This window comes from Medicago sativa, chromosome 8 (genome assembly GCF_051527215.1).
Source record: "Medicago sativa cultivar Bolivia chromosome 8, Bolivia_mono, whole genome shotgun sequence".
Classification (NCBI taxonomy): Eukaryota; Viridiplantae; Streptophyta; class Magnoliopsida; order Fabales; family Fabaceae; genus Medicago; species Medicago sativa.
The window spans coordinates 45,814,442-45,839,347 of NC_140756.1; the positions used below are offsets into that span (position 1 = coordinate 45,814,442).

General features: G+C 35.0%; 1 pseudogene; it reads left to right on the forward strand.

Moving 5' to 3' along the window:
• Nucleotides 1–201: 201 nt before the first annotated feature.
• LOC146899313 (uncharacterized) lies at nucleotides 202–23,974 on the forward strand (annotated as a pseudogene).
• The last annotated feature ends 932 nt before the right edge of the window (nucleotides 23,975–24,906 follow it).

Sequence of the window (24,906 nt, forward strand, 5' to 3'; positions counted from 1 at the left end):
TTTTAGCGCCTTTTTCTTGGAAATAATGGTAATGCCAGAAAAAACCAAAACGTCTTTATTTTCTTATTAATTTCAAAAATCTGCATGAAAAACATTTTTCTAAAATCATCCCAATCATATTATGCAGATTGAACCATAATAAACCCGTTGAGCACAGTGACCCTATGTTTCCTCCAAATTTTGAATTCCCTGTATGTGAAGCTGAAGATGAGGAAGGTAATGAAGAGATACCGTATGAAATCACTCGACTGCTTGAGCAAGAAAGAAGAACCATTCAGCCTCACCAAGAAGAGATTGAGCTCGTTAATCTGGGTACCGAAGAAAACAAGCGGGAAATCAAAATTGGTGCTGCACTTGAGCCAGAAGTGAAAAAGAGGATTACTCAGCTTCTCTGTGATTATCCAGATGTCTTTGCATGGTCCTATGAAGATATGCCGGGTCTAGATCCCAAGATTGTGGAACATAGGATACCGACAAGACCTGAATGTCCTCCCGTCAAGCAGAAATTAAGAAGGTCTCGTCCAGACATGGCTCTTAAGATCAAGGCTGAGATTCAAAAGCAGATTGACGCAGGTTCCCTCACGACGGCTGAATATCCTGAGTGGATTGCCAACATTGTCCCAGTGCCAAAGAAAGATGGGAAAGTTCGGATGTGTGTTGATTATAGAGATTTGAATAAAGCCAGTCCAAAAGATAACTTCCCATTGCCACACATTGATGTGCTCGTTGACAGTACTGCTCAGTCTAAGGTATTCTCCTTTATGGATGGTTTCTCTGGCTATAACCAGATACGGATGTCGCCTGAAGATAGGGAAAAGACGTCCTTCATCACTCCGTGGGGGACATTTTGTTATAAATTAATGCCTTTCGGCTTGATAAATGCTGGTGCTACCTATCAAAGGGGTATGACTACTCTGTTTCATGATATGATTCACAAAGAGATTGAAGTATATGTAGATGATATGATTGTGAAATCAAGTGACGAAGAGCAGCATGTGGTATACTTGAAAAAGATGTTTGAAAGGTTAAGAAAGTACAAACTGCGGTTGAATCCCAACAGTGTAAGATCTGGAAAGCTGCTAGGCTTCATTGTCAGCCAAAGAGGCATTGAAGTAGATCCTGGCAAAGTACGGGCCATCAGAGAGATGCCGGCTCCTCAAACTGAAAAGCAGAAAGAATCAGCCTGTGGTATGGAATGATGAATGCCAGGAAGCCTTTGACAGCATTAAAAGATACCTGTTAGAACCTCCTATCCTTGTCCCGCCAGTGGAAGGAAGGCCTTTGATTATGTACTTGTCAGTATTAGATGAATCCATGGGATGTGTTCTCGGTCAACAAGACGAGACTGGGAAGAAAGAACATGCTATCTACTATCTGAGCAAGAAATTTACTGACTGTGAGACTCGGTATACAATGCTTGAAAAGACCTGTTGTGCTTTAGCTTGGGCTACCAAACGCCTGCGTCATTATATGGTGAATCATACAACTTGGTTGATATCCCAAATGGATCCAATCAAATACATCTTTGAAAAGCCTGCTGTTACTCGAAAAATTGCACGTTGGCAAATGTTGTTGTCTGAATTTGATATTGTGTATAAAGCTCAAAAAGCAATCAAAGGAAGTATCCTTGCTGAGCATCTTGCTTGTTAACCTCTTGATGACTACCAGCCAATCCAGTTTGAATTCCCTGATGAAGAGATTATGTATTTAAAAGCAAAAGATTGTGAGGAACCACTGATTGGTAAAGGGCCAGACCCCAATAGCAAATGGGGGCTGGTATTTGATGGTGCTGTCAATGCTTATGGTAAAGGGATTGGGGTCATTATTGTAACTCTGCAGGGGCACCACATTCCTTTCACTGCTCGAATAACTTTTGAATGCACGAACAACATGGCTGAATATGAAGCGTGTATCTTGGGAATTGAGGAAGCAATTGACCTAAGAATCAAGTGTCTTGACATCTACGGAGATTTTGAGCTTGTCATTAATCAGATAAAAGGTGAATGGGAGACTCATCATGAGAAGCTAATCCCTTACCGCGACTATGCAAGACGTCTGTTGACGTACTTTACAAAGGTTGAGCTGCACCACATCCCTCGGGATGAAAACCAAATGGCTGATGCTCTTGCTACCTTGTCTTCCATGTTTCGTGTGAACCACTGGAATGATGTGCCCATAATCAAGGTGCAACGTCTTGATAGACCTGCTCATGTATTTACTATTGAAAAAGTGCCTAGTCAGGCCGATGAAGATGTGAATGATGGAAAGCCTTGGTATTATGACATTAAGCAATTCTTGCAGGATCGTGAGTATCCACCTGGTGCTTCTAACAAAGACAAGAAAATGTTGAGAAGACTAGCTAGTAAGTTCCTTCTGGACGGAGAAATCCTATACAAGAGGAACTACGACATGGTCTTGTTGAGATGCGTTGATGAACAAGAAGCTGAGAAATTAATGCATGATGTACATGACGGTACTTTTGGGACCCATGCTACAGGCCATACTATGTCAAGAAAACTGTTAAGAGCTGGATATTACTGGATGACTATGGAGCGTGACTGCTACAAACACGCCAAGAGATGCCACAAATGCCAAATTTATGCTGACAAAATTCATGTGCCTCCACACTCCCTCAATGTTATCTCTTCCCCATGGCCTTTCTCTATGTGGGGCATCGACATGATCGGAAGAATTGAACCGAAAGCTTCCAATGGACATCGTTTCATTCTGGTGGCAATTGACTACTTCACCAAGTGGGTAGAAGCAGTTTCCTATGCGAATGTGACCAAGCAAGTGGTTGTCAAGTTTATCAAGAATAACATCATCTGCCGATATGGTGTTCCCAGCAAGATTCTCACTGACAATGGCTCCAATCTGAACAATAACATGATGCAAGCTCTATGTGAAGAATTCAAGATTGAACATCACAACTCTTTTCCTTATAGACCTCAGATGAATGGTGCAGTTGAGGCCGCTAACAAGAACATCAAGAAGATTGTTCAGAAGATGGTCACTACTTACGAAGACTGGCATGAGATGCTACCTTTTGCCTTGCATGGTTACCGAACTACAATGCGCAGTTCAACCGGGGCAACTCCCTTTTCTCTTGTTTATGGTATGGAAGCAGTTCTCCCTCTGAAAGTGGAGATTCCATCTCTTCGTGTGATCATGGAAGCACAATTAACTGAGGCTGAATGGTGTCAAAGTCGGTATGACCAGTTGAATTTGATTGAAGAAAAACGCATGGATGCTATGGCTCATGGACAGTTGTATCAAGTACGAATGAAGAACAGCGAACTATGAAGAACAAAGCCAGCAACCCGACCCAAGGGGCAAGTGGACACCTAACTATGAAGGTCCTTATGTTGTCAAGAAGGCTTTCTCTGGTGGTGCTTTGATTCTTACACGCATGGATGGTGTTGAACTCCCAAATCCTGTTAATGCCGATATAGTCAAGAAATACTTTGTCTAAAAATGAAAAGAACAGTGTGGTAGGTGAAAACCTGAAAGGGCGGCCTAGGCAAAAATGCGCTTCCCGGTGGATCGAAAACCCGAAAGGGCGATCCAGGCAAAAGTTAGGGACAAAAAAAAATGAATATGAAAAAGCTCGCTGAGATTGTACGCAACTCAGACAAAAAGGAGCGTCTCGATGAGCCGAAAACCCGAAAGGGCGGTTCATGCAAAAATGAGATTGATAATAAAAGACAAGTAACTATATCTGGCAAATCACCATCACCCCTTGGGGCATCTACAACTGTCAATGATCGTCTTCATCAGAAGCTTCTGTACTTGTGGATTCAAAATTTCTATGAAATGTAGTGGTCATCGTGTTCAATGTACCACCAACCAATAAAATTACCATTTTCCAAGCTTTGTAAATCTGTGGGGTTATGCCTTTGGCTGACTTTCACTCTTCTACATCAATTTGAGCCTGTGCTTTTGTTTGAAATTCTATTTCCTTTATACTTTCAAAGCTATATACAAAATACTTTCTTTTATTTGATAATGTCAATGTCTGAAACAAACATTTTTGAAAAAATTGAAAAACCTTTTTTCTGTCTATTTTGGAAGCAAACCTGAGCAATAGGGTACATTCCAGTGAAACATGCATGAATAAATGTATATTAATGTCTATTCCAATACATGTTACGAGCAGGTTATTCCCCAGGATGATCTGTGGTCAATGGCAAGAATGAAAAATGGAAAATGAAAAATGAAAAATGCAAATGAAGAGCTCGCTAAGTCGAAAACCCGAAAGGGCGGCTTAGGCAAAAATGAGCACCCCGCTGATTGACAACCTATGAAGGCAATTCAGGCAAAAATGGGGCAATGAAAAGAATTTATTCTCGGTGGATTGAAAACCCGAAAGGGAGGTTCCGGCAAAAATGGGATTGAAAAATGAAAGAATGAAAAATGATATGAAAAGCATTGACCACAGATGCGAACATCTAATGTTTACCCAGCACTGGCACGCCTAGCAACGGCGATCTATATCAAAGAATTTTCAAAGGTTCCCTCTTCTGCAAGTTTTGTATATGTAATGTGACATATTTCCCTCAACCATGGTCTCGATACGTCTCTCAACGACGGTCTCTCCAAAGAGGATTTCTATGTGTACATGTGATAGTACGAGCCACTACGTGCCCAATCTTCCAATATTTTGTCTGTCTCTGTGAAACTACCCTGCCAAACTGCAAAACAATCATGCATTTCAAGCATTCATACATGCATAATCATGCATTCTATGTGCCCATACATTTGACAACGTTGTTATACCATACATACATGTTGCATTCCCAATCCCAAATCAACTCAATCCCATCTCAACTTCCAATGCAATTCAATTTCAACTCTCGATTCAATGCCTATGTCTATGTCTATGCCTATGTCTAAGTCCCTGTTAAACTTTCAATTCGATTCTATGCATATGTCTATGTTTGTGTCTCTGATTATTTTCAACTTTCAATGTCTATTTCAATGTCAATTTTCAATTCAATTCGGTATCTCTGTCCATGTCTATTCACGTTCAATTTGCTTTTGGGCCTACGATAATGGTCATGTCTATCTTCAAATCAAGTCAATGTCGATTTACCCTCCATTCGTATCTTGTTAAATCAAACCTCCAATGTATCTTGCTATATGTCTTGTTATGGGTCAAGTGGCTAGTTCGATCCAAAGAACAGCTTGTACCTGCTTATATGCCTATGTTCCCGGTCAAACGACAAGTTTGATCCAAAGAACAGTTTGTACCCGGCTTATGTTTTGTTATCGGTCAAACGGCAAGTTCGATCCAAAGAACAGTTTGCACCTACCTACATGTTGTGATATTGATCAAGCAGCAAGTTCGATCCAAAGAACAGCTTGTATCTGCCTTTTGCCTATGTTTCTGGTCAAGTGGCTAGTTCGATCCAAAGAACCGCTTGTACCTGTTTATCTGTTTGTGTTATTGATCAAGTAGCAAGTTTGATCCAAAGAACAGCTTGTACCTACCTTTTGTTTGCATTACATTGGTCAAGTGGCTAGTTCGATCCAAAGAACAGCTTGTACCTACCTTTTGTCCCCCGGTTTGTCTACCCGGTTAATGTCTACCTTTATCCCCAGTGATATGACATGCCCTGCAGACTCCAGTTGTTTGTCTTGCATTCATAATCAAAATGTTACATGGCATTCATGTTTTTGCACATGTGAGAACGTATTTTTATGTCCAAAAACAGTGCAAATGTTAATATTTAAGTATCTTCGTCACGTCAAATCAAAGACTTCGTCTTTTGACCCTCCGGACAAAGAAACTTAAATAGGGGCAGCTGTCATACCCTAATTTTGGACCTAAAAATACTTGCTCAAAATGTTTTTCATTAAAAGATTTTCAATTTGCTAATGTTTTACACTGATATTTTACTCTGCTTTATCTGCATATTTCTACTGTCTATGTTTAAGACCATTTTCAATTATGACCTTGTCCATGTTTTCTTGCATTTCAAGCCATCCAAAAGGTTTTTCTTGCATTCCAAGTCATTTGAAATTGTCTCTGATCAATTGCATATCTCTCTGCATGTTATTTCAGTCTTATTTCCAAAAATCATGAAAAAAAGGCATTTTAGTCATTTCCTGCATTCAAACTCATTTTCTCCTGAAATTGGTCTCTGAGTCTTTCCAATTGGTTTGTATAAGTCCTTGTTTCAATTCCATGTTAAAATCCATTTCAAAAATTACATTTGAGTCATTTTGAGTCAGTTTAGCCCCTAGGGGCATTTTAGTCATTTCCTGTGTTAAAATTTCTTTTAATCTTTGAAAATTGTCTTTGAATCTTTTCATTTAGTTTGTATGAACTCTTGCTTCAATTCCATGTTAAAATCCATTTCAAAAATTGCATTTGAGTCGTTTTGAGTCAGTTTAGTCCCTAGGGGCATTTTGGTCATTTCACACAAAATTTTGACAGAGAGAGGTTACTTTGAAGTACCTCATTTGTGTAGTTGGTTCATTTTAGTCCTTTTTGTGTTTTTTATTGGTCTCACTTTACGTTATTTCCAATTTACATTTTTTACCAAATTTTATTATTATTTGCATTTTAGTCCCTATTTTCTTTTATATTCATTTCAGTCCTTTGTGTTATTTTTCTTTTAGTCCTTCAATGTCTGTAAATTGCATTTCAGTCCTTTAGCTCATTTTGCAGTCCAGTCCTTTAGTTTCAATAATTGCAGAATAGTCCTTCAATTTCCAAAATTGCAAAAAAGGTCCTTAAGTCCCAAACTCAGCAAGGCCGAGCCAAACAAGTCCAGGGATACATGTCAGCAAGCTATTGGCCAAGACATCACACTTGTCAGCTATAAATACGACACATCACACTCAGAATAGGTGATCCCAATCATTCAGTGCCAAATCATCACAAACAGAATCACACTTTCTCTCTCCATTCAGTTACGATCAAAGCACAAAAATTCCAAGAACACAAAGAACAATTATCAAACCCTAGGATTCCAGAAAATCAAATTCATAATCAATTTGATGAATTCATTGCGATTCTCAGAGATTTAAGCTTGAATCATCATCATCGAATCACTTTCTCTGCAATTCAAGCCCAAATTCATCGCAAACGCAACGAACTGGACGATCACAGAGAGGTTTTGAGGTGAGAAGAAGAAAGATCGAAGCAGAATTAAACCAGTGAAGAAGAAGAAGAGAAGAACACCGATTTATTTTCGGTTCAAACTTACCAGAAGCTTTCACGGATCTTTTTGTTCGAATCTCCAATTCAAAATTCACGTAATCACAAAAACCATCTCATTTTCATCGCAAAGGCTCAACGAAGGTTCATACGGACAGATAAACGGTGAATCAAGATAGATAAATAAGTTTCAAGACTTGTTCCTTCAAAAACTTTACAAAAAAATGAAAACCGAACCCTAAAATGTAAATCTACGAAGATTCACCGTCTATTTGTAAAATCTAAGCTCATATTCATAATCAGTGTAGAAAATAGGTTAGATTAGGGTTTCGTTTCAAGAAGTTTTGAAAAGATTTGAAAACGTTGAAGCCGAAAGATTCAAGTGTAGATCTGCTCCTATCTAAGCTTCGTTTCAAGAAACTAGTTTCAGAATCATAAAGAGGAGACAAAGACGAACACAACGATGTGAAAATTTTCAGAAAAGTATTCAGGTACGGCGGCGCCACCGGCGGACCACCGTACCTCCGCCGTTGTGTTCGTCGGAGAAGATGATCGGAGAAGAAGAGAGTTGCAGAGCTTCTCTCACTAGGAGAGAGCTTAGAGAGAGAAAGAGAAGTGAGAAATGAGTTGAACCGGTCTCTAAGCCATTATATAGACCTCTGAACCGGACCGGTTCAACCTTGGTTCACCTCTGCTTTGTCTTCAACCGTTAGATTTAGGGTTAGATGGAGCTGGATCAATCCAACGCTCCTGATGCGTATGGATAGTCCAGATTCATCCAGGATTTTGGGCCTAGGCTTCTGTTGTACTGGATTTCGTTTTCTTGCTATATCTTTGCTATTTCAACAATGCTTCTTGATAGTTACACCCCTGTTTTACCAAAAGCCTTTTAAAAAAATTTCTAAAAATTGTTCAATGATTTCCTTGACATTTTTGATGAATCTTGATGTGTTTACATGTTAAGCATTGGTCAAAAATATGAAGAAATAATTTGTCCTTTGTTAATTCAATTCTTTTTCATTTCTTGTTAAAAATCTTATTAAAAATTTCTAAAAATCTTGTGAATTTTCTTGCAACTATATTTGATACTTAGGACTTGTTTCTTATAATATTTTGACATGTTAAAAAATGGATAAAAATATAGGTGAAGTTGTTTGTGATTTTTGGTGCCTTTTGTCAATGTTTGTGAAGTTTTTTTGCATGATTTGATTCCAATACTCTGTCTCATGATGATTGATACTTGATGATTAAATTTTGTGATATGTTTGTCTTTAGTTTAGGGTATTTAGGTGCTGTTTGTGATGTATGGTATTAGTTTCTTGTTTTACAAGTCATGTAAACAATTGTTTGTGAAAATAAAGTGCCAAATGTATCTAAAAATATATCATAATCCTTGACTTGAATATGTTCTTATAATTCTCACATTATTGATGCAATAAAGCCTTTGAAAAATTGTTATGATATGAGGATTATAGGTCATGTACTTGTTTAGATGTTATGATAAATTTTAGGTACACTTTGCCACTTTCATGTTAAGAGTTTTGTTACTTTTTGTCAAGTTTTAGTGTTTCTTTTGCTTATAATTTCTATTCTATTATGCCTTATGCTACTAACCCTCTCATTTCATGTCTCATTCATCCATAAGCATCTCATCCTCCATCTTATGTTCTTAGCTTTTATTCCTTGCACTTTAAATTTTGCCAAGACTTAGCATGTAAAGACTTAGGGATTTTGTAATTTTCTTTATGCTTTTAATTTCTTGCAAGACCATAGCATGTAAACTAGGGTATATGTAAAGGACAATGGACTCTAATGATGTACACCGACACAAGCACCGACACATGCACACACATCACATGGATACCTTAGAACTTTAGATGTATGTTTAGGGAATGTATGCTTTAGATGTATGCTTAAGAATCGCGATACTTAGAAAAATTCTCTTTTCCAAAAAAACATGAACAACTTCACTCAAATAACTTTCCAAAGAAACCTTGGGATCAAAATCCCATTGAATTTTCCCTTTATTTTCTTTAACAAAAACCTTAATGAATTTTAATCATACTTAGACTTTTTTTTTGCAAAATGACTAATTCCACCTCATATTTTCCAAATCTTATGCCCTTGAGGCCTCTCTCTCTCTTATTCTTCAAAATTCCATTTTCAAAATTAAAATCAACCAACAAAAACAAAAACATTTTTTTGGAAGAGAACTACATGGAGTTTGATCCCTTAAAAGGGTATGTAGGCAAGAGGTCAAAACCTCTCCAAGTCCAATAAAACAAAAATTCAAACACATTCTTCTCCCTCCAATTCTTCACTTGGCAAACCCTTAGGTGTAAATAACATTTTCAAATAGCATTTAAAAATAAAGCGCGCGCGTAGAAAGTAAAGACGGTTCCTATAGGATACTATAGTCGTTGTGGGTGCCTAACACCTTCCCATAACGAAAATAACTCCCGAACCTCGATTCTCAAGGGTTTTTCTTATTTTTCCCTTCCCAAGAAAAAATGAGATATCAAAGGTTAAAAAGGTTCAAACTTAATCGATGTTTGACACCCGAAAAACCAAGATAAAACATACCGCACCGCAACTTACTAGTATAAAATATGCGCTTCACGGAGGCAAAACCCACATATTCGATATTAGTCTTGAAGGGTGTTAAACTTTTGGAAAGCATTAAACTTAATATTTCATTTGAAGTAAATATATATATATATATTTAAATCTTATTAAAATTATCTAGTTAAGTTAGATCCAAAAATTTCGGTAAATAGAATTACCGCACCACAACTTACTAGTATAGAAAGTGCACTTCGCGGAGGCCAAACCTACACATTTCGATATTAGTCTTGAAGTGTGTTATACTTTGAAAACAATTTACTTCATATTGTATTTGAAGGATTTTTATTTAGTTCAATCTTATTGACATGTGTATCTCATACACGCGTCTTTAAAGATGCATGACACTCATGCTCATAGAAAGCAAGTATATAAAACATTTAAAATATACGTGCTAACATACATCTAAAACATGTTAAGCATACATCACGTACATGCGTTAAATAAACATACATTTCATGCATCACATACATAAAATAAAAAAATTAGGTAGTATGGTTATGACCTCCTAACGCGCAAGAATTAAATAAACTATTTTATTACAATTCTTTGACCCACGAGCAAATTTCAAAAATTTCTCCATCGGAATCTTCTTTTGGCGTCGTCTTCTCTCCAACTTGAGCAATTACATTATTTAACACTTAAATAAAATAATTAAAATAAACCACGACACGCAGGTCGTATTTAAATAAGCTAAATCAACGCCAAAAACTAAGGTCATAACCATATACCATTCACAATTAAAATTAATACTAAATAATAATACCACTTACTATTAATATTATAATTATTAAAATAATTGAATAAAACGGCATCCAAGAAACTTGCATACATTTTGGACAAGTCTAATTATAAAATAATTCACTAAAACGCATCTGATCCGAAACCGAAAGATATTGATACGCAAGTCTAATATGAAGGCCAAATATTGGGCAACTAATTTTCATAAAATTAGCATGTAGTTCAATGTTTTTAATACAATTGAATACATTCCCAAAACAGGTTCAAACAAAATATCCCATATTTATTCTTGAAACAAAATATGCTAGTTTTTCGCTACAAATTTCACACTGCCATATTTAAATATATCGAATATATCATGGCTTAATGGCAATAGAATCTAATTCAATTAGATTATTATTTTCTTAAATATTTAATAATAAATAATAAGATCAGCTCTTTAATATTATTATTAAACTATTAAAAAAAAATAACATCAATTAAGGCATATTATACGGAAATCTTGTAACTAATTTAATTCCAAATTTAAATTAATAAAACACGTTTTTGAATCCTTCAACATCCAGCAAATCATGATCTTTAATATTTAATAGCCTTTTAAAAAGAATTGATGGCCTTTTAACAATTGAGAGTAATTCAACCTTTGTAAAACAAAATTGCTTTAAATCACCATTACAAATTTTAAGCAAATCAAACATCACTTCTAAGACCGATCAAAATTTGCTGGATATAATTTGGTTCAATCAATCATGTGCAATAACAACAACCGTATACAATATGCCAAGAAACATATCAAATTGATTCAACTTAAAATTGATGCAGGCTCTTTACGAAACTCTTTTCATAAAATAATATTTAAGTAGTAATTGCCACCGAAAACAAAAGGGATGTGCGAGATACTAAAATTGAATCAAATTCAAGAAATTAACGCAACATGCCGACTGTACACCGTAGTGTCAACACTTGACAAATACAGCTCGCTTGAATCGAATTCAAAAGGTATAGCAAAATTGATAACAGCGACATCATACACAAACGATATGTTTAAGCACATTTAATCAAACAGATGCGTCTAACACTTTAATAAATCATCATATAATCATCAACATGAAACAAACGATTCAAATATAATGATTTAATCAGAACCAATGCTCTGATACCACTATAGGGATTTATGAGAGGTTTTTCAAAATTTTATAATCCTCTTAGCGGAACAAATCCCATTGAAACGGATCTTGATTAAATCATTAATCACAAATCAATCAGAACACATTCTTAAACACTTTAACGATCATGTGTTTACCTCTTGAAGCACAGAACCTTTGTAGCAGAATTGTTTCTGATCACGAGCAAAGCAAAGCAGCGATGCCTCTACTCAGTCCACACGAACAGAGCTTCTCCGATGACCGGTGCTAGCCAATTCCAACGGAGATTAGAGAGAATAGGTTTAGAGAGCGGCGGCTAGGTTTACTTTGTGAATTAGGTTAAGCGTTTCAACCAACAGTCAGTCAAGCTTCAACACAAGGGTTATATTTATAGAACCACTTGTGTGGTCAGCAAGACAAACACTTAAGTACAGCGTACCTTACGGTGCACCATATTTCACTGAAACACACCGTATCTTACGGTGGACCGCGTTTCTCTATTTTTCGTAAATTAAATAATAAATCATATTTAATTATTTAATTACTAATAAGTCTTACTTATTATTTTATAAATAAGTCTCACTTATTTATTTTATAAATAAGTCTTACTTATTTATTTCTCTCATCTATCTGTCCTTTGTGTGTGACCCTATAAGTTCTCATAACGTTGGCAATAATATTAAATCACATATTTAATATTATAAACAGTGAGCGGTATCTAGCAACACATCACTGCTACCCAAGTGACGAGAATGTCATGTGATCTGACGAAACCTTTCTGTGATAATGATCATGTGTATAATTACCCTTTTGCCCTCATGTCTATATTGAACACAAGGCATAGACCGTGTCATCCTTGTCTAGTTCAATATTGGGCCCGTAGACATTTCTCCTGTTATGTAGGAGGGGCAAATTCCATCTAGGTCACTCATGTCCCTCAGCATGATTCATGGAGTACCCATCAACCAACTTTATAGTTATCCTGTTACGGACAACGTTTGAATGGTGACAAAGCACTCGACTCCAACATCTAGGGTACATAGTGGTTTCAAGTCGAAGGGTGGAATACACCACTATCACTATGACAATATCTTATGACACTTTTTATAACTTTTACTATGTAGTATTCTCATGGCGGGTCAATCCAATATAAATATTAATCCTAATATTTATATCTATGTGAAGACTTGATAACTTTTATCCATGATCTGTGAGATGTGATCATCAGTCTACCCACATAATAGTCTCTATGCTTTAATGATATCCCTCTTCGCAATAAAGCTTGACTACGGATACTTTAAAAATAGTGTCCTTATGTTTAATGGGGTCTCACAATTAAGTTATACTTAATGTTCCATAAAACAGACTAACTATTCTAGGGACTTTATTATTTTGAAACAAAACAAAATCAATAAAGAAATGCCTAGTTATTATATATTCACAATATATACTTATATCAATATCATGATACAAAGCCAAACCCAATCAACATAGATTGGCTATTAGGGCTTACTCCAACATTAGGTGCATGTGTGCGTGCGTGTGTGTATGCCTTTCTTTTTATGTTTCTAGATTAGGTTAAAGGTCCTCGTGGTGGTCCAACGCCACCATAAGTTCCTTACGCTTTTATATTTTTTTGCTCCGATAGTTTATTTTTATTTCAATTATTCAAAAACAACAAAAACATGCAAATAGTCCAAAATCACAAAAATATTTTTTAAAATAAACCTTGATCTTAAATCAAGTGACCGTCTTTTTTGTTTTATTTTCTTAATCAAACTTCAATCAATTTAATCTTATTTCAAGTCTCTTCTTTTCAATATTAAAAAATACAAACCAATTCCATTTTGCCACTTGGCTTTTTACTTTAAAACCTTTTCAAAAAAACATTTAAAAAAGCACTCAACCAATCAAACATCAATTTCTACCCCGAACTACGAGGTTTTGATCCCTCACGGGTACGTAGGCAGAGAACCATGTCCTTCCAAATCAATAAAATGTAGATAATTAGGTCTTTTTTTTTATCATTTCAAATTCCTTTTTTTCCAAAAAATAAGCAAGTTATAGCACACTAATTAAATAAAACCAAGAGGTTCCCATAGAGTACTACGGACATAAAGGGTACTAACACCTTCCCTTTATGTAACTAACCCCCGAACCCTAAATCTTTTCAAAATGGGGTGTTTGAACTTTTTTTCCCCTTTTTCCTAAAAAAATTAAATGTTCAGTCGTGAAAGTACTAAGTGAGTCAAAAGCTAATCAAATAGCCTTGATCTCCGAAAAATGACGCGACAGAAATGGCGACTTCACTGGGGAAACCCCTGAGAGGGTTGAGCCTAACTTGGTCTTATTTAATTTTTGTGCTATAACTTGCTTAAAAAATCAAAAAAATAAAAGATGGAAATACATGTATATATGTTCTCCCTTCTTCTTCTTTCTTCCTGCTTTTAACGTGAGTGGTGAGATAAGTCCTAACCCGGACGTGAGGGAAATATAAGATAGGACGGGGTGTTGGAGTAAGCCCTAATATCCAATCAATATTGATTGGGTTTGGCTTTGTATCATGATATTGATATAAATATATATTGTGAATATATATATAATAAGGCATTTCTTTATTGATTTTGTTATGTTTCAAAATAATAAAGTCCCTAGAATAGATAGTTCATGTAATGGAATATTAAGTGTGACTTAATCATGAGATTACATTATCATAAAGAACGTTATTCTTAAATGTATCCGTAGTCAAAGCTTTAATATGAATAAAGGATAATAATAAAGCGTTGAGACTATTATGTATGCAGACTGATGACCGCATCTCATGGGTCATAGATATGAGATATTAAGTCTATACATAGGTATAAATATTAGGAGTAATATTTATACTGGATTGACCCACCGTGAGAATACTACATAGTAAGTTATGCAATTGTCATAAGATATTCTCACAGTGATAATAGTGTATATCGCTCTTAGACCTGAAACCACTATGATCCCTAGATGTGGACTCAAGTGCTTTGTTGCCATTCTAACGTTGTCTGTAAAAGGATAACCATAACGTTGGTTGATGGGTACTTGATGAAGCACGCTGAGGGACATGAGTGTCCTAGATGGGATTTGTCCCTCCTCATAAACGAGAGATATATCTTTAGGCCTCTTGATGAAATATGACTGTAAAACTGCATGGCCATGCCGAACTAAGTCAATATAAGATATTGGACTTGTTCGTTATTCAGTATATTTCGGAATCAAGGAATATAAACATTGATCTATACAAGGGTGACAATATCTATGCCTTGGGATCAATAAAGATATCGAGACAAAGGAGTAAGTGTACACATGAGTATTATCATAGAAAGGTTTCGTCAGATCACTTGACATTCTTATCACTTGGGTAGCAATGATGTGTTGCTAGATACCGCTCATTGTTTATAATATTAAATATTAGATTTTATATTATTGCCAACGTGACTAGAACCTATAGGGTCACACACAAAGAACAGTCAAAAGAGAAATATATAAGTATGACTTATATAAGGGGTGCGTTTAGTAAATAACGCTAATTAGTTAGCAAAATTACTAAACTCGTTGTTGGGCTTACTGAAGCCCAATAGTGACTTATGACTTGCAGAGCACACTAGAAGTTCTATAAATAGAACTCTGGTGCTGAAGTTTTTGGTTACACGGTTTTGAAGCAACCCCTTTCTTCTCTGCACTTCCAATTCATTGGCTAGCACCGAGTTTTGCAGGAGCACTGTTCGTGTGGACTTACTAGAGGCTTTGCTGCTTTGCTTAGCTGTGATCGTGATTCAGAACAGAAATTATCGAGGTAACAATCGTATCACTGATTCATGTCAAATTCGTAAGGATCCAAGGAAAGAAAATCGAAATTCTTTTTCTTCTTCTTCTTCTTCTTCCGCTGTGTATGATATCTTTCGATTTTCCTTCAGTGGTATCAGAGCCAATTACGAAACCATGAATCGGATTGCTTTGTTACTGCTTTATGTTTTAATATGATTAAACATTTTGAATCGGAATTAAATAATAAAGAGAATTAAAATTGGCATCGTATCATGTTTTCTGTGCATGGCTTTTCGATTTGTTTGATGTTTCAGAAACCGTTTCTGGTGAAGTATCGACATATCGATTATACATATCGACGGGAACATGATTGGAAACAAATCAAATTAGATTATCTTTTAAAATTGTTTTAAGAGATAATAATATTTCCGCAAATATTTGATTTGCTAATATTTTGATATTCTATAAGGAATTAATTTGGAATGCAAATCCGTTAATAAAATAGAATATTAAGTGTTAATATTTTATTATTTAAATTTAAATATTAATTAAAATTGATTGATCAATATCATATATGTGATATATAATTTTAATACAACATCATTATATGTGATATATTGATGATATCATTCGTTCAATAGGTTTTATATAATTGATTGTGAATTTGTAGTCAACTCGTGAGATTGAGCTTCGAATACCGATTCTGGTGAAGCATCAAAGATCCGGTTGTCCATACTGAACAAACAATTGTTAAAACTATTGATGTTTGATTGTTGTATTAGGATACCTAACTATACAAGCGTTGTATTATTATGGTTGTATCATTCGATCAATTGTTTTCAAAGAGATTGTTGTAAATTTGAACAATTCGTGAGAGTGAGCTTCAATATCCGAATCTGGTGAAGCATCATAGATCCGGTTGTTCATGCTAAACAAACAATCCTTGAAAATATTTATGTTTAATTAATTTATTTAATTGGAGAAAGGTAGTAAATTTAAAAGACCATGATTTTGAAAGAGTTTCAATATCAGATATGATTTTTGAATTTGGTAATAAAATATTTGCTTAATTTTAGCCCTGTAATTTGTTTTGGAAACAAATTGATTGCCTAAATAAAGCAGATTTAATTATAATAATTATTGAGTGTCAATATTACTATAATTAAGTAAATAAAAATTCTACCTTTTGGATTGTTTTTCAAAAGTTGTTTGAAAGGTAATAAACGATCCTAAATTGATAGTTAATTTAAAAGATCATGATTTGAAATAGTTTCAATGTCATATATGATCTTTTGAAATTATTTAATCGATTTGCATGACTTTAACTTGATTTGTTTATAATTTAAAAGAATCATGATTTGAAAGAGTTTCAATATCATATATGATCTTTTGGATTTGATCATAATATTTGCCGAAACGATTTGGGTGTTCATAAACGTGTCAAGTGTTGATGCGAAATACGCAATCTAGAATATTTTGGAACACAATCTGAGATATTTTGGTATGCAATCTAATATATTTTGGTACTCAATAAAATATATTTTGGTACATAATATGAGATATTTTTGTACTTAATATAATATATTTTTGTACTCAATATAATATATTTTGGTACACAATTAAACCCCCAGCTAATCTGCGTAGTGTGATCATATGTCAAATTTTAATTTAATTTATTTTAATTATAAGACCTTAATAATAATAAAAGTGTGTTTGTTATTATTATCATGTGAATGATTATGGCCTTAGTCCTTTTATTTTATTTCTTTTGGATATTAAAATACGGCCTGCGTGTCGTGCCTCTCTCTTATATCTCTATTGTACATTCTCTTCTCATCCACTCCCTCGTATGTAAAACGAGTTTCTTTCATATGTAATGTAAATAGAATGCAAAGAAGTAATAGGGCTCATGACGTTAGGATAGTCCTGGAGGTCAAGCTTGGAGAAGCAAGGTCGTTTCTAGGATTAGTTTAGATTCTCGCATTGGCTTGAGAGAGTCATAGAGTTAGGATGGCCATAATCATGTCACTTTTATTATTGTATAATCGTTATGCATGTTATGATTGGAGTGCGAATATATATGATATATAAGCCGTGGTGAGGTGAGATCAAACTTAATAAAAATCCTTCAATTCAAAATATTAAGTTTAATGCTTTCCAAAAGTTTAACACCCTTCAAGACTAATATCGAAATGTGTAGGTTTCGCCTCCGCGAGGTGCACTTTCTATACTAGTAAGTTGCGGTGCGGTAATCCAATTTACCCCATGTGTTATTCTTTTGGGTTTAACTTAACTAAATTAATTTTAATAAGATTAAAATAAATTTAGAAGCAATGTTTGGGAACATCTATATGATAGATTAGAGTAAGGAGTTATTCACTCAAATGATTTGAAAGTTGTATGAGATACAATTGGAAGGAGTTCCTACCTAAATAACTGAGTTTTGAGTACAGCCCCCGTTGACTTAAAGCAAGGTGAAATATGGATTTCAACCCACTAGAAAATCTTCCAATGAGATTTTCCGATTCAAATGTTGAAGGTCATTTGTTTTGAGTAAAATAGTGGGAGCGTATTTAATTAAAGACCTATTTAAATATGTTTTAAATCATGATACATTTATTTTATTTATTTTCTGTATTTAGAATTTCTTTAGCATATAAATTTTATTATACTGTTAAAAGTTCTTATGAAGAACAAAATTTTCAGAAAAGAGTTTCTGAATTGGTACAAAATTTAAGAATTGTTCTTAAGAATGAGAAAAACTGTATATTCTCGAGCAGTTATTTCCTAGCAACTTTCTATGTCTATATTTGAAAAACAACGCTTATCAGAAGCATTGGGTCAAATGAGTAGATATAGGATATCTCATAGTGATAACGACGATGGAGAATGATATGATCATTCAACCTCAATGTTATAAGATGAATAGTTTAAGCCTATCAAGTAGATGTACATGGATAAGAATAAAATTCAAATTCTGTTTTTGTACCTTTGAAAGGTTAAACACGGTTGCAAAAAGGGGAAGCAATTATTTCAAAGGTTGAAAAACAAAAATTGATCGTAGTTTTGAAAGGGTCAAAATATAAGAAAGAAGTAAGACTTCTTATTTACCCATATAGTTATAGAAAGTTAAATTTCTACTTCTTCATCATAAGTATTTGATACTTGATGATTAATCTCATATTTGTTGAAATATAGAGAGTTTTAAAGAAGCAGAACATTAACTGTAAGTGAAGTTCACCTACGTCTGGAATGGAACAAATTGTTTCATTGACTATGAGAGCTTATGCTTGGACTTAAACTTAACTTGATATGGAACCAAATAATTGTTATTAAATTCCATATAAAATAGAAACATTAAATCATAAATCTTGTATTGACAAGAGAAGGATTATGTAGTTGAATGATAGACAAATATTGTCCTATTGTCCTAATAATGTTTTCTATACAATGTGCTGATCAAGTAATGGATTTGAGTTCCATGATCTTGATAAGCTAGTCTATAACATATGAGAAAAGGATCAAATGAGATTTGAACCTTTTGTATATCATTGGCATCACTGTTTAGTACAAACAAGTGTGATTCACAATTCCAAAATCCATGGATATGGACTATTGGACTCATTTGGTTTTATATCATTTGAAGGATGTGAGTTCCACTTTTCAAAATAGATTAGTATACCGGTAAAGGTGAAAAGGACACATAATCTATTTAAGTTGATATACATATGAGATGTATATGGAGCACTAAACATATTTGCTGGATATTTTATTTCTCTTACTTCATCTAACATTACTAATTAATAGTATATGAGAAAAGTGTATTTGACACAATTCAAGAAATCTTTGAAATTGTTCAAAGAGTTTAACAATGAAGTAAAAGAAATAGGTTTGAAAAGTATAAAGACCATATGAGTAAGTCGTGATGGTAAATGCTTGATTAATGAGTATAATTATTATTTATATCGCTTCATGTTTGACATGAATCGATCTAAAATAGTTTGGTTATAACTCATTGACTCTTGATGTTAAATTAAATTACAGTTATTCTTCACCCACTACAAGTTCCAATAGAGTAATCATAAAGACACCATATTAGATATGGAGGTAAGAGTACCTAGTTTTTGACTTTATGATAATTTGAGGTTATATGGTTTATTAGATAAACTAAACTACAAATTAAATGAATGTACATTTGTGGAGGTACCCTAAGGAAACTAAGGGATACTGATTATACATCACCTTTCATGACAATAGTCGTTTGTCTCTAGATCTGGAGTATTCCTATTAAAGGAGTATGTCTCTGTAGGAGCCAGTGGGAGTGTTGTAGAACTTGAATTAAGTCAAGTACCACAAAATACATGTATCTTTAAGAATGGAGCATGAACTAATTCAACAAAGGGTTGTTGTTAAATCACCAGTTCGAGTAGCACAAGATCTAGATGAGTTTGATATGTCATATCACTACAATGAATAACATGATTTTGTCATGGCTCAACAAGGTGTTATGATTTTCATGGTAGATGAGCCCCAAACTTACTAGAAGGTCGTAAATGGCCTGAACTTTGAGAAATGGCTAAATGCCATGGGATCTTATAAAGAATCCATGTACGCAAACCATATATGGATATTGGTTAAATCATCCAAATGAGTATGACTCATGAGATGAATGTGAGTTTTCTTGTAGAAAGCTGACATGGATGGTATTATGAATACATTAAAGATGTGATTGATTGTAGAAGGTTTCATGCAACTCGTGATGCAAATCATGACGAAACTATTACATCATCATAATGCTTAAATCTAACGATCCCACTTGTCATTATTGTATAATGCAAATTCTAGGAGATGGACAACAATGTTGAATTCTTTAATTAGAATGACCTTGTATATGTATTTGACATATATGTAGGGTTTCGTTAATCCAAAGGATGCTAGAAAGGTATATATATTACAAAATTCATGTATGAATTGGAGCAAGCTTCTTGAAGTTGAATTATTTGTTTTATTAGTGAAGTTTTATGAAAAACTTTGATTAATAAAAATCTTGTGCACACAAGGAGAATAGTGGGAGCATTGATATTAGTTTGGTGGAGTATGTGGATGACATACTAGTCACCAAAACAATTTATCTACACATGTGAGACATGGTTAGAAAATTATTTTCAATATGTAACAAAATTGATTGTAGTGTTCGACACTAGAATACTTTCAAGAATATCCATGGATGTCTTAAAGGACTAAGGATTGTTTCTTGAACACGGATTAAAGGAACATTGTAAAGAAGTTACAATGATGCTGACTTTAATATCGGTGTACAGTATATCCAAATCGCAATTTGGAATAAATGCTATGATATCAACTATGAAATTTGTAAAAGTACAAGCTTCAAATAGTTGTTGTTTCTATTACAGATGTCAAATATATATGATTTGGATTGTTTAGCTCATAACTGAGCGAAACCATGTGTCTCTTGCGTTGCGGATTCCATTGATCCCGTCTGAGGTAAAATTGGTTTAATCTTGCGTGCAATGAATACTTGATCTCACCAATAATCCAAATGTATACTTTGACACTTCAATTTCTTTTCGATGGAAGATCGAAAGTGGAATTGAAAGAAGTGTAACCTACCAACATAGGAAAGAGTTCCTTATCTACTAGAATAGTATCATGCCCAGGGTGTGCTTGACGCTAACACTTGATCAATATATATTGAGTTAATATTTGATTGGCTTTTAGTGCTAGTGGGAGATTGTTGGAGTAAGCCCTAATATCCAATCAATATTGATTGGGTTTGGCTTTGTATCATGATATTGATATAAATATATATTGTGAATATATATATAATAAGGCATTTCTTTATTGATTTTGTTATGTTTCAAAATAATAAAGTCCCTAGAATAGATAGTTCATGTAATGGAATATTAAGTGTGACTTAATCATGAGATTACATTATCATAAAGAACGCTATTCTTAAATGTATCCGTAGTCAAAGCTTTAATATGAATAAAGGATAATAATAAAGCGTTGAGACTATTATGTATGTAGACTGATGACCGCATCTCATGGGTCATAGATATGAGATATTAAGTCTATACATAGGTATAAATATTAGGAGTAATATTTATACTGGATTGACCCACCGTGAGAATACTACATAGTAAGTTATGCAATTGTCATAAGATATTCTCACAGTGATAATAGTGTATATCGCTCTTAGACCTGAAACCACTATGATCCCTAGATGTGGACTCAAGTGCTTTGTTGCCATTCTAACGTTGTCTATAAAAGGATAACCATAACGTTGGTTGATGGGTACTTGATGAAGCACGTTGAGGAAATGAGTGTCCTAGATGGGATTTGTCCCTCCTCATAAACGGGAGATATATCTTTAGGCCTCTTGATGAAATATGACTGTAAAACTGCATGGCCATGCCGAACTAAGTCAATATAAGATATTGGACTTGTTCGTTATTCAGTATATTTTGGAATCAAGGAATATAAACATTGATCTATACAAGGGTGACAATATCTATTCCTTGGGATCAATAAAGATATCGAGACAAAGGAGTAAGTGTACACATGAGTATTATCATGGAAAGGTTTCGTCAGATCACTTGACATTCTTATCACTTGGGTAGCAATGATGTGTTGCTAGATACCGCTCATTGTTTATAATATTAAATATTAGATTTTATATTATTGCCAACGTGACTAGAACCTATAGGTTCACACACAAAGAACAGTCAAAAGAGAAATATATAAGTATGACTTATATAAGGGGTGCGTTTAGTAAATAATGCTAATTAGTTAGCAAAATTACTAAACTCGTTGTTGGGCTTACTGAAGCCCAATAGTGACTTATGACTTGCAGAGCACACTAGAAGTTCTATAAATAGAACTCTGGTGCTGAAGTTTTTGGTTACACGGTTTTGAAGCAACCCCTTTCTTCTCTGCACTTCCAATTCATTGGCTAGCACCGAGTTTTGCAGGAGCACTGTTCGTGTGGACTTACTAGAGGCTTTGCTGTGATCGTGATTCAGAACAGAAACTATCGAGGTAACAATCGTATCACTGATTCATGTCAAATTCGTAAGGATCCAAGGAAAGAAAATCGAAATTCTTCTTCTTCTTCTTCTTCTTCTTCTTCCTCCGCTGTGTATGATATCTTTCGATTTTCCTTCATGGGGTATAATCATAGTGCCATACCAAGAGCATTCTTGGACCATGTGTACATGTGATAACCCTACTCGGTGGAGGCCTCACGGAAGGTAGTACTCTTGTTAACATGAGCATTCGTGTTGACGTTATTACTTACAATGTGAGTGTCCGTCGAAGCCGTGGACCTTAGTAACCCTTAACCCATCTTGGCCTTTTTAAGACATAGTGCGGTGGCTAAACAAGAGCATTCTTGACTTTAGTTGTCATGCGATACTACACTCAAACTAGACTTCCTTGTGGATGATAATGGACTAGGAGCATTCCTATACCCCGATGTATTCATAAGGGTAGTTGCAATTTGGGAACTTGGTAGAACCCCTGTTACAAGTGCAAATGAAACCATAGTCCTTACCAAATGGCGTTGTTACCCTTAAATCCAACATCATGGACCTTAAACCTCATCATGTTTTCACCTTTCTTGTAGCATAAATCATGCATACATGCATTCATCCATAAAAAACTCTTTTTCTCATTAATATCAAAGGACTTAGATACGTTCTTGTAAACATCAGAGATGTGGACCTTATAAAGAGGGACACCAAGGAATACAATTTTAAAAGTCTTAAACTAGACCTCAGCTTTATCGGGGACTTTGTCTTTGGCATTGCTTTTGTTCCTAAGGGAACCGTTTTTTCCCAAATTATCAAATGAAACAATGTATCCTATGATGTTTACAATTACTTTGACAAGTTCTTCGATAAATAAAAAATTCATGTCTATTTTTGCATAAGCATAACATGCATCATTTTGAATTTAATAGTCTCAATTTCGAGTCTCACAAATTCGTCTTTTCCAACAAAGGTCAATCTGTCTCAAAGTGGTCCGACTGTCCTCATCCAAAGCCAACTCGCACCTACAACACTCGTGCAAACAAAAAGAGTGAACGTATCAGTCTGAACAAGAGATCACAACACTCCACGCCGAGTCAGAGAGACTGAGCACCCTGGTGGTTTCACTGGTAGCTTCGCAGAATCAGCCGCAGTTCCAGCGAGGGCCTGAACGCCAACATCAACAGCAGCCTCAACAACAGGCTCCAAAGATGCAGTTTGATCCAATCCCAATGACGTATGCAGAGCTGCTTCCCATCTTGCTCATGAAGAAACTTGTCCAAACTAGAAAGTCTCCTCGAGTGCCTAACGAGTTGCCGGTTTGGTATCAACCTGACCTCTCATGTGCCTTCCATCAAGGGGCACCCGGCCATGACATTGAGCACTGTCTCTCTTTGAAGATTGAAGTCCAGAAGCTGATTGAAGAAAATATATTGCTCTTCGAAGATTGAATTCAGACTTGCAAGCCACATTTGGGTTGTTGTTGATGTTCCTTCTACTACTTATCTGTTCAAATAATGCGTTGGTTTGTTGTTTGCTGCTTTTCAAAAAAATCCTTTCGTTCTGCCCGAGATGAAAGTGAACTTGTGTATGACTTTTTGCTTCATGTGTTTTCCGTCATTAATGAAAAGGTCGTTTTGATCCCGACTTTGTTTTCTATTTTGTGCTTTTTCCGGAAAAATGGTAATACAAAAAACCCAAAAATAATAATCATCTTCAAATATCTGCATAATCATAACTTGTACTTACTTGTCAAAATCAATAATCAAATCATGCATTAATAAACCCGTTGAACACATTAACCATGTACTCTCTTCCAACCGTGAGTTCCCTGTGTCTGAAGCTGAAGAAGAGAATGAAGAGACATCTAGCCGTCGAAGCTGCAAATAAAATATTAAGAAGATCATCCAAAAGATGGCAGTCATTTACAAAAACTGGTCTAAGATGTTATCGTTGCCTCGCATGGATACCGTACTTCAGCACACATATCAACAGGGGCAACCCCCCTCCTTCCCCAATATGCAACATGGAGGCCATGCTTCCTGTGGAGGTCGAAGTCCCGTCAATAGGAGTTCTGCTAAAGTCCAAGCTTGATCGATTTTAAACTCATGACGACCTTGTACGAATATATCAATAGAGGTTTGAAACAAGCTTCTAACAAAAAGGTTCGTCTCCATGAATTTCAAGAAGGGAACTTTGTACTACTTTTCAACCAGACTCCAGGGGCAAGTGGACGCCTAATTATGAAGACTTGTGTGCAATGACTCTTACAATCATGGATGGTGACAAACTCACACGTTCTAAGAATGCCGGTGCAGTCAAGAAATACTCTGTCAAAAAATAGCAGCTCGGTAAGTCGCAAATCTTAAAAAGCGACTTAGGC